The 14,485-nt window shown below is 43.1% G+C and overlaps 1 protein-coding gene across 4 annotated transcripts in view; it reads right to left on the bottom strand.

The window, feature by feature from the left end:
* thrb (thyroid hormone receptor beta) overlaps nucleotides 1-14,485 on the bottom strand; it is a 125,656-nt gene that overhangs the window by 45,811 nt on the left and 65,360 nt on the right. For 3 of the 4 annotated variants that reach the window (XM_054745575.2, XM_054745564.2, XM_054745580.2), the window contains exon 2: nucleotides 7,370-7,429. The exons of the other annotated variant lie outside the window; for it this stretch is intronic. The gene's annotated coding sequence lies outside the window, so the exon portion shown is untranslated. The remainder of the gene's footprint in view (nucleotides 1-7,369; nucleotides 7,430-14,485) is intronic. 4 annotated transcript variants of the gene reach the window in all.

Raw genomic sequence — 14,485 nt, 5'->3', positions numbered from 1 at the left:
ATATATCCATCAGTGAGTCCCCCTCTGGGGGAGAGTGTCTTGCTCTCTCTTGGTGTACAGCTATATGTTCTTCGTGCCGCAAGAAGGACATGTAGAAGATAAGAGAGACAGTGGAAGAAGGATAATCAGCATGTTTCCCTAATTGCTCTACGTGACAGTTGGAAATCTTACCAAGAGGCAGTTAGATCTGCGAAATTTGCATTCTATTCCAATCTCACTTCCTTAAACTCAAATAACCCCAGAGTACTTTATACCGCAATTAACTCAGATCTGAAAGTGAATGATCACCATGTGGTGCAGGCTTCAGCTAAAATGTGTGATGAGTTCCTTGACTTTTTTATGGGGAAAGTAGCTGCGCTCCGGGCTACCATGTCTAGGCCACCGGAATGCAGCCCTTCTGTGACTGCTATCAGAGGTTTGGTAGCATTTCAACCAATTATTTCAGATGACTTGATCAAGATCGTTGGAGAGGCTAAGCCGAGCGGCTCGCCAGATGGCGTGATGCCTACGCGCCTCTTTAAAGAAGTCTTTCCAGTAGTCACCCCTCTAATATTGCACATAATTAACATGAGCCTAAGCTCTGGCATAGTCCCAGATGATTTTAAAAAGGCAGTTATTCGACCTTTGCTCAAAAAGCCTGGAATGGATGCTTTGCTGTCTGCAAACTACAGGCCCATTTCTAAACTCCCATTCTTAAGTAAGGTGCTAGAGAAATGTGTTTACCACCAGCTCTTGGTTTTTATGGATGAGAATGCCATTTTTGAGACTTTCCAGTCTGGCTTCAGAGCTCTACACAGCACGGAAACTACACTGGTTAGAGTGCTCAATGACATTTATCTAGCTACTAATAGCGGTAATTCTGAGTTGTTACTTCTGCTGGACCTTACGGCTGCCTTTGACACAATAGATCATGAAGTGCTGCTTCACCGTCTTCATCATTATGTCGGGATTTCTGGGTTAGCCCTGGAGTGGTTCAGATTATCCCTGACGAATAGAAAGATGCATGTTAGGATGGTAAGTTATTCCTCAGAGAACTCAGATTTACCCTGGGGGGTACCACAGGGCTTGATATTGGGGCCTTTGTTGTTTTCTACTTACATTCTGCCCTTAGGTGATATATGTCGTGAGCTTGGAGTTCCCTTCCACCTTTATGCTGACGATTGTCAGCTGTACCTGCCTCTGAACACGTCAGGTGGTCTCTCGATTTCTAATCTTACGAATTGTTTGACGGAGATCAAGACCTGGATGAGTGAAAATTTTCTGAGCCTAAATGATCAGAAAACAGAGGCTATATTGTTTGCTCCAAGCAGACATTCTGACTCTTCTATAATTGACTGTGGGTTATTTAATGGCCAGCTGAGTGCTTCAGTGACTGATCTTGGTGTTAAACTAGATAGCACCCTTTGTTTTGACACCCACATTAATGGAGTGATCTCCCCCTCCTTTTTCCACCTTCGTCGGCTGTCAAAGATCAAACCTTTCCTGTCACGACATGAACTTGAGACGGTAGACCATGCTTTTATTACAGTGTGATTGGACTATTGTAACTCAGTTTTATTTGGTGTGAGCAAGGGCTCTATAGCCAGGTTGCAAATGGTGCAGAATGCTGCTGCCAGACTTTTAGAGGGCAGGCACAAGTATGATCACATTACCCCTGTCATGGCTGCGCTTCATTGGCTGCCCGTTGATGTAAGGATTTGTTTTAAGATACTTTTGTTGGTTTTTAAAATGTTAAATGGTTTGGCCCCTCCTTACTTGGTGCCATTGCTTCCACCGTACACCCCTGCACAGTCACTCAGCTCGGAGAACCTCATGCTCCTCTCGGTCCCAAGATCGCGCCTAAAGACGTGTGGTGATAGGGCCTTTGCTGTGGCAGGTCCTACGCTTTGGAACGAGCTTCCTCTCCGCAGGTAGGGTTGTCACGCAGTGTAGCGGTAAACCCCGGTAAAAAAAAAAAGTTGACAATAATAATAACCGCCTTGTTTTAAAAAAAACTATATTATCTCGGTGGGTTTACCGTGGCTGCGGTGTAGGCGCGGTGACCCTTACCAGCCACCATATCATCTGCTGAAGTTGCCGGCGGCACATGCGCGCTTTGTTGTTTACAACCAAAACTTTCTTGAAGCTAAAGCTGAAATAATGGTCAAAGGAGGAGACGGCAGCGCTCAGGAGGACATTTATTATCCCTCAAAGAAGACAAAGTCGGAAGTACGGGCATATTTTAGATATTTGAAGAATGCCGAGGGACGGTTGATGGAAGACGGCTATCCTGTTTGCAGCACGTGCAGAAAAAGTGTCTGTGAAAGGCAGCAACGCTTCAAATCTAATGACACATCTGCGTGACCATCACCCACAACTCTACAGTCAACGCGAGGCAAGTTAACGTTAGCGTTTTAGCTAAAATGCATGATCCGAGGATTTGGGTTGAGGGAGAATGCAACGAGTCGCTATATAAAGCAGCCGCAGCGCCGCTACCTGCATATAAACCGTGTAGCGGACACCCCCATGTTGAAATGACGCTATGCATTACGGGGCTCCCAGGGGCAGATAAGAGTTGGTCTCTCTCCGAGAATAATTATGAATTTAACAGTGATTACTGCCTGATGACATTTTCCCACATCTGAAAAGCTCACTGGAAGGACACAAACCGAGGACAATATTTTCCTGATATAGGGTTTATTACTCAAGTAAGGGTAAAAAAGTATCTGATTAGAAGGCTACTTGAGTACTGAGTATCATCTGAACTAATATTTTTAAAATGATGACATCAAACTGACAAAAAATAAGAAGTTATGGGCAAATATTGGTATTTTAAAGACTAAAGGGAAAAAATGTAAACAAATAAACAACATAATTACAAAATAACACATTTTAGGCAAAATTTAGACAGAAACTGAGGACAATATTTCCTGACATACAGGGTTTATTTAATTGTGTGAAAATGTAACACGTTTAAAAAAAATACCACGATAATACCGAAAACCGTGGTAATTTTGGTCACAATAACCGTGAGGTTAAATTTTCACACTGTGACAACCCTAATACAGACCATTTTAGATTAGGTTACATTTCCTTTATTCCCAGATTATGTAGTTTGTAGCACTCATTATAATGTTGTAGAAAATGTCTGGCCAATCCACGTGATCGGTATCGGTGATCAGCATTCTTTGATATCAGTATCGGTGATCGGCAACAAAAAACCTGATCGGTGCATCCCTACTCATCATCCAACTCCTAAAATTCAAACCAGGTCCGTGTAACCGACGTCACCCCATTCTTTACAAGCACGTCTACATCCATGCGCTCTGCAGCAGCTGCTGCGTTTCGTCCAGAGCTGACGCAGATCGACAGGATTCGTGCAAAAGCAGGTGAAGTGCTAAACTGTCGCACTCCTCATCAGCAAGTGCAACCAGTTAGCCGGTAGTAAAAAATTCTATATCCTAGGCCAAAATCATACCGGTTATACCTTCTACTGTTTCTACCGCGCATTACTACATTGAACTAAAATTTAACCTGCCTTAAAAGCCAGTTCATTTAAGTATCTTAAGTAGGGATTCAAGATGCTGGAGAAGACAGAGCTGCACGACATGCAGCCATAAAAACAAACTACCTTCTCTTCTGGCTTTCCCCTTCAGGTGCTGCCAAAGCGGATAATACAGTCTCCATTACATCCCAGTTTGCCGTTAACAGTCCCAGTTCACAGCAGCAACTCAGACAAAAACACGGAGCTAGCCAACAGTAAGTTACGCTGATAAACAAAGAAAAATTGCAGACAGCGAAACGTCTGGGTTTCTTAGTCTCCTGCAGCACCCAAGCTGGCCGTGGTAGCTACAGATGTTGTGCAGAGAAAGGTTTCCTTGCAGGTTACGTGCCTGCCCCGTCACAGGAGTGTCCAGTACTCAATACAGAACAAACTATTTGAAAAATGAGCAACGAGATCTGTTTTAAATATATTCATAACATTAACATGTTTTTAATTCAAACATAGTATGTAAATGAATCATACTTTAAAATCCATTTCTTGCTCCAGTATGTGCTAAAATGACGCTTTACAAGGTTAATGAAATATCATACAGACCCCCACCACCCCCATGGCCAGAATATCGCACTTGCAACTTCAGAGCGGGCTGCCTCCTTTGGACTTAGCAAAAGTGGAGTTGACATACCAGGCGCTAGAGTCTGCTTCCAGCACGTTTCCTGCATGTCTTAGATCGGAGCGGATTTGTTTGATTTAGTGACGAGCCGCTCCTGTAGAGACGATGAAGGCTGGGGAGAATTTTCATCAGTTAGATTAAGGTGTTAAATAGACGAACGCACAGCGAGGAGATAAGTTTCACTTTTGCTTTGACCAACTGGTCACTAGGGGGTGCTAAAAGAAAGCCAAAACGGCAAAGTCTCCCCTTAACAAACTTTCTAATAAGGGAGGCTTTTGGCAGACAAACTAAGGAAACTACATGAATTCAGAAAAAAGAGAATCCCTAAATGATAATAAAACTATTAATGGACAACTTGGATGTGTTCTCATTTTTTCTTCTTATTTTAATGCTTTGCTGACGTATTAGACCGGGACTTGGAATCGGCAGATACTCAAAATCAAATGACTCGGATCGAGATAAAAAAATGTAATTGGAACATCCCTACGGATTATTCATCAGTCCTCCTTTGTTTATGCAGGAAAACCAGAAAATAACCTAGTTCTAATATGAATATCACTGTTGTTCCTCACTTTTAAGTTGCTTTATTAACCTACACCCCTAAACTGTTGATTTTAGTTTGAATGTAGGGTATTTTGTATTATTGCCTTAAATAATTATTTAACCATTTCTTCATCACTACTATTAAGAGGACTTGTATTAATACTAATCACCACATGTCCAGCATGCTTCCTTAGATTTCTGAGGAAAACCTCCATCATGTTATTGAGACCATATCTTAGTAAATGTCAGCTGGCTACAGTAAACTGCATTAGCATGAAGCAACGAGAAACATAGTGTTGACCCGACCGTGACAGTCACTCTAGATCTGCAGACCCAAACACCTGCTGCTCTGATTCGTATTTTCCAAAGCTGTGCCACAACATGTGCAACCTGATCCAAACTCCTCATGGCAACTGGTATCGCAGAAAGACCAGCAGATGGTGTTTTCATTAAAGAATTCAAGCTGATAGAAGAATCAAGTGAGTTGCTGCAGCCCCGGTGTACTGATCATGTTACATTAAGTTCTCCAGTCCAGAGGAAACATGAAGGTCCAACTCAGAGGGGGCTTTCAGAGACACACGGCTGATCCAGCAAGGTGTGAAGCTCTGGTTTCAACCAGCACCAGTCTGCAGACGCGGATCTGAGCAGGTTTTAAACATACCTCTCAAACAACTGCTGTAAGTGTTGAGGTGTGTAAAGCACAGGCTGTTAGCATTACAAACCATGCTAACAATGTTCTTTTAGAAAGGCTTGAACATGTTGTAGGGATCAAAGGAACAGCGCTAGGCTGGTTTAAATCCTACCTGTCTGATAGATTTCATTTTGTAAATGTACATGACAAATCTTCTTCACACTCCAAGGTTACTTGTGGAGTACCACAGGGTTCAGTGCTTGGACCAATTCTTTTTACTATATATATATGCTCCCAATTGGTAAAATCATTAGACAGCTTCCACTGTTATGCTGACGATACTCAGCTATATTTATCCATTAACCCTGATGAACCTAATCGGTTGGGTAGATTACAGGCTTGTCTTGAAGACATAAAAAATTAGATGACTCAAAACTTTTTGTTTTTAAATTGATACAAGACTGAAGTTCTCATCTTTGGACATGGAATTCAGAAAAGGAAATTGCTTAGTCAATCACCTGACCTGAACGGCATTAAATTAGTCTCCGAGAACAAAGTAAGGAACCTTGGTGTTATCTTCGACCAGGACATGTCATTCAAATCCCATGTTAAACAGGTTTGTAGGATTTTCTTTTTCCACCTTCGGATTATTGTTAAGATTAGATGCATCCTTTCCAGGAATGTTGCTGGAAAACTAGTTCATGCATTTATTATGTCAAGACTGGATGAGGATTGCTGAGGATTGCTGTAAAGTCACTGACACTAGTCAGTGACTTGATGCAATTTGCTGGGTTCCATATATAGGAAACTTTTTTCTGACATGCTTAATGAACTGACCTGTATTGGAATGTTTTATTATGTAAAGCGCCTTAAGACGACTCTTGTACTGATTTGGCACTATATAAATAAATGGTAAATGGCCTGTATTTGATATAGCGCCTTCTAGAGTCCTGGAACCCCCCAAGGCACTTTACAACACAATCAGTCATTCACCCATTCACACACACATTCACACACTGGTGGGGATGAGCTGCCCTGGGGCGCACTGACAGAGGCGAGGCTGCCGAGCACTGGCGCCACCGGTCCCTCCGATCACCACCAGCAGGCAACGTGGGTTAAGTGTCTTGCCCAAGGACACAACGACAGCGACAGACTGAGCGGGGCTCTAAATAAACTTGAACTGAACTTTAATTAGGCTGCGCAGTGGCACAGTGGTTAGCGCTGTTGCCTTGAAGCAAGAAGGTCCTGGGTTTGCTTCCCGGCCTGGGATCTTTCTGCATGGAGTTTGCATGTTCTCCCTGTGCATGCGTGGGTTCTCTCCGGGTACTCCGGCTTCCTCCCACAGTCCAAAAACATGACTGTTAGGTTGATTGGTCTGTCTAAATTGTCCTTAGGTGTGAGTGTGTGTGTGTGTGATTGTTTGTCCTGTGTGTCTCTGTGTTGCCCTGCGATGGACTGGCCCTCTGTCCAGGGTGTACCCCGCCTGATTGCCCATTGACCGCTGGAGATAGGAGTACTGAAGGAGTACACGCAGTGGAACCTTGCGCGGATCTAATGATTTAATTGTGCTCCCACTGTCCGTCTCTTTCACTCCCACATATTCCCATGTTGCATCCAATCTCACCCACTCCCACCTCTCCATACATAGGTCAATCAAAATAGGGTTTATGGTAGTTCTCAAAGGGCCCAAAAATTCAATCCGAACCAGGCCTGCCCGACATCTTTGCTTGCAAAACTCAGCCTGCGATACTCTGTGGCATATCTTTGTTGTTTCCGTTTTAAATTCTCCAGCAATCATGTGCAATCTCTATTGTCTTGCGGGACCTGCTGTCTTTAGGTTATCCGCCTGCTACCGCCCGCTGCAACCTCCAAACCGCCTAACCACGCACGATTTGAGCCAGGTCCCATTCTTTCACAACAACGCACAAACACTTCATCTAACATCACATTTTCCAAGACACACAACAGAACGTTTTTACCTGTGTGTGCAAGTGGGTAACAGCACATGTGTGTGTGCTAGTGTGCAGACTGCAGGTCTTACCAGGGCAAGAGTTGGGGCTGATCTGGTCTGAGGAGCAGCTGAGCTCCCTGAGAGTAAAACCTGTATGCACACACACACACACACACAAAGAGAGAGAGAGAGAGAGAGTAAATATTTGTAGGTCTTCCTCAGGAAGTTAAATATAATTAAAATTTGACATCCTAAATAAAACAGCAGGACAGCCTGTAGCAGGAGGCAAGGACGAGCTCAGAGAGGGGATCTGTCAACAGAGCCGGACATCTCTCTCTCCTGAAAACAGTCATCACTTGCAATCAGACTTAATGAGCGCTCTAATGGAGGCACCTTTCCTCCCTCAGTGTTCTGTTTATGAACTGAAGTTGGAATGAGTGCTAGCACATTTACAGCTAATCAGGTAAAAAACTAAAACAACACAATAAAGTGGTCTGCTGTTTGCTATTCTCCAAAAGATTCAGCTTTGGTACCACTGATCTGATCTCCTTCTGCCTAGTCCAACTAAAACCACCCCACCTGGCCGGTGTGTGTGTGTGTGTGTGTGTGTGTGTGTGTGTGTGTGTGTGTGTGTGTGTGTGTGTGTGTGTGTGTGTGTGTGTGTGAAGAGGTTCCCAAGTCATTCTAACTAAAACAGTCGCATGCGTCTGTGTTTTCTGTGATAAAGTCCTAGGGGACACATGTCAGACAGGAAGTCGATCATCTCCATATATGGGTCGGCACCGGCTGATGGGCTTCTTTAGTAGGGCTGATTTTACGTCAGGCACATCCTCAAACTTCCAGATAGGAAGTCTCAGAAGCGATGGGCTTGCTGCTTTGGTGCTGCTGTTTATGCTTATTTACTTGGCAGACGCTTTTATCCAACGCGAAGTACAAATTTTAACTTTGTAGGGCATGTTGTGATCTGTGGGGGAAGCCGGAGTACCCGGAGGAAACCCACGCATTCATGGGGAGAACATGCAACTCCACGCAGAAAAATCACAGCCGAGTTTCGAACCTGCAACCTTCTTGCTGCGAGGCAACAGTGCTAACAACTGGCGCATGCTGTTTCCATGAAGGTGTTGTTATGAACCGTTAGTAAAAATCAAAAATGCTGGATGTTGGAAATTTAAGGTCGTCTTTATGAATTTTATAGTAAAATTTTATTTACTCTAAAGTTTTTATTTTATTTAAATGTATTGTTACATTCCTGAGAAACATCTGCTTAATAAGCAACAGCCACTTGTTTTCTCTTGAATATTTGGTAATTTATTGATTAGTTTTTATAAACTTTGATTAAATGTTTATTTCAATACTGAGCAGAGCACAAAACGATCTACTTTAGAAAAAAACATTTGTTAAAGCAAACTTTCCCCAAAACTCTAAATCTATGAGATTTCTTCTGCTTTCAGGCCAATTAACATGAAACTATTAACGTGTGTACTATCTAACCCACACTTGTGCCAAAATTTACAACAGCAGGTGGAAAATGTGTCTGCAGACAAAAACGTTTACTAAAGAACTCGTGACTGCCTTTGTGGCTGTTCCAGCTGCAGATTGTTGTCTCTAGTGTCACATTTTGCCATAATTACACACAACGACTCAAAAAGTTAGAAAATAATTGTAGCTTTGTTTCTCTGGAGAGCAACTACATCAGATTTAGCACCCCTAACAAGTTGGTTTTCCTGGTGAGCGACAGCAACCTGATAATTAAAAGAAAGCATTAAACACAAACCCCTGAAGGAATGCTGCATCAAGTGGTTGTTAAAGGAACACTGAAGAGATATTGCTTTTTAACTGCTTTCAGTGGTTCTTGAGCCAGAAACAACTTCACATGGGACAGCACTCTGTCGCCCTCTGCTGACCAGAAACTGCACTCAACAGTTTTGTGGTTCCGGTAGGAAGACTAGTGGGAGCTCTCTATCTACTTTACAGCAACAGCTGTTTGCAGCACCAGTAGCTCAAATAAACCGAAATAACAAACAGGTGTTTTCAGTCAATTAGCCGATAAGGGTAGTGACATCACAAGTGAGAGTTGGGGTGAGCGGTGACTTGCTGTTGGAGGCGGGACATTGCTGCAGTCTGCTCTATCCCATGACGGAGGTCTGAAAGCGTAGGGAGAAAAGGACAGCCAACAGCGGCCTCTAAAACCCAGATAGTCAGTCCATCCTGAACCCCTACCAGCACAGCTCTCACCTCGTGAAGCGCTGTTCGGAGGGAGGACATGCCCCGTGCGTCTCAGATATTCGGCTTAGAGCGATGAAAAGATCAAATACGTCGACTTTACAAGTCTGTACCCTTATGTAAACGTGACACAAAGTTACCCCGTCGGTCATCCGCAAATTCATGTGAAAAATTTCAGAGATCCAAAATCCTATTCTGGTTTCATTAAAGCTGTGGTTTGCCCACCCAGAAAACAGTTTTTTCCTGTTCTACCTTTTAAAACAGCAAAGGATGAACTGGTTTTTACCCTCTGCCGCACTTGTGCTGAGTTGAATGATCAGACTGACTTTTGCAGGCACAACTCATTTCGGCAAGCGCTAACAGGTGTGTGGGTCAGTGTGGAATTCAATTTCGCTCTGGACGCAGGCTACCGGGTGGTAAAAATGATTGAGGTGTGGGATTTTGAGAAAAGCAGTACGGATGTGTTTGCCGGTTATATTCACACGTTTCTGAAACACAAGCAACAAGCCTCTGGCTTTCCTGAAGGCGTGACTGGCGATGAATCAAAAAGGAAATATGTCCAGGACAATGAACAAAACGAGCTCTTTTAAAAAGAAAAAGCTTTTAATCAGTCAAAAAGGCGGATTTCTGCCGATTCTCCTAGCAGCTCCAGCCCCTCTAATAGGATAACTCATTGGGGAATAATAAACAAATAGATTATGGCTTCTCAAAAAATGTTCATGTTACACCTCAACAATTACGTCATCTCACAAAGCCCACGATCAGAGAGGTGGCAGAAGAGAATCTTGACGCTGATATGAAATTAATTATGCAGGAGACGGGACTAACGCCGTATGAGAAAATTAAAAAATACAACACGCTGCTACAGCGTTATCTGGCTCTGGTGAGAGCCGGATTGAAAGAAGATTTACAGAGTGCCAGAGTGTAAATTAAACGGAGAAAGGTCTCTTCTGCCCGTATAGGCCTCATGATCCACTACCAGTAATACATATTTAGGGATGGCTCCGAGTAAGAGGTTCTCCAGATTGCATACCCTCGAATTTTGCGGAATCGAGTAAGTCTTGGCAGTGACGCGTGAAAGGAGACACAAGGCGTTTGCTTTTAGTAAAGCAGATCCGTGACCCAAACGTACGGCGGGTGAAATATTAACTTTTTTCACATAAAGCGAAGCACCCAGCAGTTTCAGCTTGTAGGTGGAGTCACGCGCCCCCATCAGGCAGAAAGCATCGCTGGCTCTTGTCAGTTTAATTCTGAGATCAACCGAGTTTAAAAGAAATCTTCCACAGAAAAATATATCAGAATGCAGGGGCCCTATCAGGTCCACCTCTCTGGAGTTTTCTGTAAAAATCGCTCGCTGATTAAGGCCTGAATTGGGTCCATTATTTATAACAATGGAATCGTGTGCACCTGCCATGTCTTTGAAAAATAAGCCGGCGGCCAAACTCGCTTCAGAATAGTTCAGCAGAGTTTCAATAATTGCATGCTAGGGATGCGTGGCACTGAATTGAAAAATCAGGCGTTCGCCGAGGATCACGTTGCATTGTGCGAAAACTGTGTTTGTAGGATAATTAATCAGAGCAGTGGCTGCTCCATCAGCCAGCGGAGTCCCATCATCGTTTGTAATTTTCACACGTAAAAACAGCAGCGTATCGTTTAAATCTAAATATTTTTCGCGATCCCCTCATGATACTTCTTCCTCTCTTGCCTGCGTTTTGTAACTGGGGTTTTTAAGCGCCGGTCGTTTCGTGAAGTACATCCCTTTTCACGCCTGCCGGAGGGTCTTTTCCGGACTCTCCTTGACAGAACCATGAGCCCTGACCCTTCCTGGGCGTTAGGCTCAGTGATTTTACTGACGGCTCGCGTCAACACATCTGACACGATCCCGATCGCAGCCTTTTTTAAATGCGGCTTCGCCAAAGCAAATCCTTTTTTAACAAAAAGTGATATAAATCTGAAGAGTCTTGAAAATATTGAGCCAAAGCTGCGCCCGTATTAATAAGGAACGCCACTAAAACCCGGAAGACCATGCCTGGCCTGAGTTACATAAAAATGAATAAATCGGTTGGGATCATTTCTCTGCAGGTGATAAATCATTTATCATTTGCAAGATGTGTGCTGCTCTGAGTAAAAGAGCTCAACTGACTCTCTCACCCCGATTCATGACATGCACATTAAATTATTGTATTTCTCTGATGAGCGGGCCTGAAATGAAGCCTGACCGTTGTTTTTCCATATAAGAAGTGAATAAGCTCATTCTGATCAGATTTTATTTCGATATGGATGTTTTCTATACGACTAGTAGAGACGGGGATGTAATCCACAGGGTTAAACACATGAGTGATTGTGTTCCCGAAGGTACCTTTAACTTTCACCGTACGTAATAATGCGGCATACACATCACCCACCAACTGCTCTGTCACTATGTCTGAATAACAATAAAACTGATATAGACCGCCGGTTAAATCGGGGGATGAGGCGCTGATTTGACCGGTTTATTGCTGGCAGACCCTTCAGGTGTCAACCACTCCCCCAGCATTAAAACCTAGCATATACGCCAAAGGCGCTGCAAATCTAAATTCTATTTCACCACCAATCTGATATTTGAGAGTGGGATCGGGGATTCTGAAAATGAGATAGAAATCAGGATTAATCTTTCTCATAACAGTCTCACACTCGTTCCTATTCTATTCCTATTCGCATTCTATATTCTTCCCCTAGCTGGCATCATTCAGTCTTTCCCAGACATCTCCTACCACATCTACGCTGATGATATTCAGCTCTATATGTCCGTTATGCCACACCAGTTGGTCAGGCTGGCCACACTTGTACTCTGCCTGACCCAGATCAGTAACTGGCTGTCCAGCAACTTTCTTGTCCTCAATGCTAACAAGACAGAGACCCTGATCGCTGCACCCCCGGAACTTCAACCTAAAATCGAGCAAGAAATTGCCTCTTTTTGCCCATCAGCCACGGCCAACATTAGAAACCTAGGAGTTATTTTTGATCCAGCTTTAAGTTTAGACTCACACGTCAAAACCATCTCCCGCTCTTGTTTCTTTCAACTGAGAAACATTTCAAAAGTCCGTAAACTGGTTTCTACTGCAGATCTGGAAAAAAATCATCCATGCCTTTGTGTCATCACGCTTAGACTACTGCAACGCTCTTTTTACTGGTCTCAGCAAAACCTCCCTCTCACGCCTTCAAGCCATCCAAAATGCAGCAGCCAGACTCCTAACCAAATCCAGCAGACGAGCTCACATCACTCCAGTTTTACAGTCCCTCCACTGGCTCCCGGTAGAATATAGAATACAGTTTAAAGTTTTAGTGCTGACCTATAGAGCTCTTAACAACCAGGCTCCAAGCTACCTATCTGAGCTTTTATCCCCACACACCACCTCTCGGAACCTTAGATCCACATCTGAAAACCTCCTGGCTGTTCCTCGAACCAGACTGAAAACCAAAGGGGACAGGGCCTTTCAGACTATTGCCCCCAGACTTTGGAACAATCTTCCTTCAAATCTCCGTCTCTCTAACACTGTAGAGGTCTTTAAAAATCATCGAAAAACTCACCTTTTCATCCAGGCGTTCCCTCCCTAAATGTTCAAAAAGATGGCTTTGTTCGGGTTCACACCTTCACTTTGTTTTTACTCATGATTTTATTTTCTACGTTTAACACTGCTATTGTTTTTTCTGATGTTTTTATTGGTTAGAGGTATTTGCCCTGATCTTTATCATGTTGTACAGTGCTTTGTGATTTATATCTGTGAAAGGCGCTCTATAAATAAACTTTTACTTACTTACTTACCAAGTTGTTGTACATTTTTATAATACCCGGGACTAATCGGAGCTCTGTTGATTTTCTGAGGTTTGCTCGTTCTTCACCATTTGAAAAAATTACGCTCATTCGGTAAATTAAACCTGGTATAGGTGATTTCTGTTAGCCCTACTTGCCACCTGCCATTCAGATTGATGTGACGCGCGAGATCGGTTCTGTAACTGGAAATTGCATTATTTTTAAATAAATCGGCACTGGCGTTACAGGGCAATGTGATATACAAACCCTCCTCCTGTCTCAGATCCATATTTTTTTATTCATTTATTGTCTCTCTTTTTTAAATGTCATGTAGGTCTGAGGTCTTAATCCAACTGGAAAATTTCTGGGGTCAGCCGAGCCACTTAATGAAAACTTGTCGCTCTCCTCGAAATGTCTGGCGTTTTAAACCTTTTTCAACGTGGAAGAATCTCTCGGTCGAGAGGTTTACTTTCTGCAACTCGGCTTCATAAAATGACCCTTGATTTTTCCCCATCAAAATCTTTGAGTTTATAAATTGGTGGCGAGCGATGAAGACACTCATCCACTGTGAACAGCTCGTGTGTAAAACTCAGCTCACATTTTTTATCAAAAACACCTCTGAGTTTGGAAATTCTCACAACGTCACGCCTTTTAAACTTCATTTTCTTTGCAGGCTTCATCAGTGAGGTGGCTCCGTAAAGGTTGCGAAACACCTGCCTTTGATTTTCCATGATTACTTCAGAGGGGGACATTTTGACAGAAGACTGTTAGCTATGGTTATAAGATCGTACTAAATCTCGAATCACATCTATGCAACGATGGGGCATCAAATTTCTTATTAAAAATTCTTTACCAGCAACCGTCTGCAGTTTTTTAGGGGTACCACTGTCTTTCAAAACTGAAGCAAATGCTTCTGTAACACCTTTCCCTGATTTGTTTTTCAGGATTCGTACATAGGCTTTCCTTGAAAATACATCTAAGACGGTTAATAGGTAATTAAAACAATCGTTTGATTTTGACAAGGCCTGCATGCCGCATAAGTCAGCTGGAAACTGCTTTAGTGGCCCTGAGACAAAAACTTTATTTCTCGGAAAATGGACTCTTGCCGATTTGTGGAGTGTGTTAGCATCTTGTTCTGAGAGAAAATCACGAGCCTTATCTGATAAAACTTTCTCCCCAATCTCTTGTTG

This window comes from Nothobranchius furzeri, chromosome 11 (genome assembly GCF_043380555.1).
Source record: "Nothobranchius furzeri strain GRZ-AD chromosome 11, NfurGRZ-RIMD1, whole genome shotgun sequence".
Classification (NCBI taxonomy): Eukaryota; Metazoa; Chordata; class Actinopteri; order Cyprinodontiformes; family Nothobranchiidae; genus Nothobranchius; species Nothobranchius furzeri.
The sequence above is the reverse complement of the archived record's forward strand: the minus strand, read 5'-3'. Positions and strand labels throughout refer to the sequence as shown.